Here is a 1,816-nt window from a genome sequence, read left to right as displayed (position 1 = left end):
AACCTATGATATATAATACAATAACTACAAGAAAGACGAAAGAAAAATACAAAGTAAACCGTGGGATGGTAAGGTGCTGCAGTGTACATAGAGGTAAAGGTGCTATGTGCTTGAGGTGAAAATACTATTCCAGGACAGTTGTCCTGGCAGTGCAGTTAAAAGCACTGATGGCCTGAGGGAGGAAGCTCCTCCTAAGTCTCTCAGTGCTGGTCCTGTGACTGCGTAGGCGTTTGCCTGACCGCAGCAGCTCAAACAGTCCGTTGTTGGGATGGAAAGAGTCCTTCATAATCCTCTTTGCTATGCTTAAGCACATCCTGGGGTACAGGTCCTGCAGAGTGGGGAGTGTGGTCCCCATGGTACGCTCAGCTGACCGCACCACCCTCTGCAGGGCTCTCCGGTCCAGAGAGGAGCAGTTCCTGCACCAGACGGTGATGTTCCCCAGCAGGATTCTCTCAGTGGTTGCAGAGTAGAAGGTTTTCAGGATCTTCTTGGAGACTCTGAACTTCCTCAGCTGTCTGAGGTGATACAGGCTCTGCCTTGCCTTTCTTACCACAGTGTCGGTGTGCAGTGTCCATGTCAGATCCTCTGTGATGTGGACACCGAGGTACTTGAAATTTCTCACCCTCTCTACCGGTGACCCATTGATCTGTAGAGGGGTGTCGGTCCTCAGCCGTTTCTTCTTACAGAAGTCCACCATCATCTCCTTGGTTTTGCTGACGTTCAGGAAGAGACGGTTGTCCTGGCCCCACAGTGACAGGTCTGCCACCTCTTGGAGATAGGCCTTCTTGTCGTCATTGGTGATCTGGCCTACCACCACTGTGTCATCAGCAAACTTGACGATGGTGTTGGACTCAAACCTGGCCACACAGTCATGTGTGTTCAGAGAGTACAGCAGAGGGCTCAACACACACCCCTGGGGGGCTCCAGTGCTGAGGGTGAGGGGGTTTGAGGTGTGCTTACCCACTCTAACCACCTGGGGTCTGGCGGTCAGGAAATCCGGTATCCAGGCACAAATGGAGGTGTTCAGTCCCAGGTCAGTCAGTTTAGCAGCCAGTCTGGAGGGGACTATGGTATTGAAAGCTGAGCTGAAATCAATGAACGGCAATCTTACAAAGCCCCCCCCCTTCTGTTGTCGAGCTGAGAGAGAGTGGCATGCAGAACCTGACAGACCGCATCGTCCGTGGATCTGTTGGGGCGGTATGCAAACTACAGAGGGTCCATGGTGCTGGGAAGAGAGGAGCAGATGTAGTCCTCGACTAGCCTCTCAAAGCACTTAATAACCACCGAGGTGAGTGCTACCGGCCGGTAGTCATTCAGGCAGGCTGGTGAAGCGTTCTTGGGTACAGGGACAATGGTGGACCTCTTGAAGCTTGTGGGGACCACGGACTGAGCCAGGGAGAGGTTGATTATTGTGATGAACACAGGAGCCAGGATATCAGCGCAGGTCTTGAGGACTTGTCCGGAGATTCCGTCTGGCCCTGCTGCTTTCCTGGTGTCCACCCGTTTCAAGTCTTCCCTCACATGGTGCTCTGACAGGACAAGTGAGCTTGCAGCTCCAGGGGGGGAACTTTTGTTACTGGGATGGCAGGTATGCCATCCCGCCAAGTTACGCCTTGGCGGGGGCATACCCCATACCTATACAGCACCGAGAGTTTGGCACTTTTCAGGGTTCCCCACAGAAATAACCACAACAGCCACAGACACTCAGCCCTTAAAAACATTAAATTCTGTACATTCTGACCCCATTTCAACAGACAGAATTCATAAACAACTTCACATGTCCACACAATAAAGCCCCAAACTAAGGGGATTTTGC

This window comes from Anguilla rostrata, unplaced genomic scaffold, assembly GCF_018555375.3.
Source record: "Anguilla rostrata isolate EN2019 unplaced genomic scaffold, ASM1855537v3 scaf1197, whole genome shotgun sequence".
Taxonomy (NCBI): domain Eukaryota; kingdom Metazoa; phylum Chordata; class Actinopteri; order Anguilliformes; family Anguillidae; genus Anguilla; species Anguilla rostrata.
The sequence above is the reverse complement of the archived record's forward strand: the minus strand, read 5'-3'. Positions refer to the sequence as shown.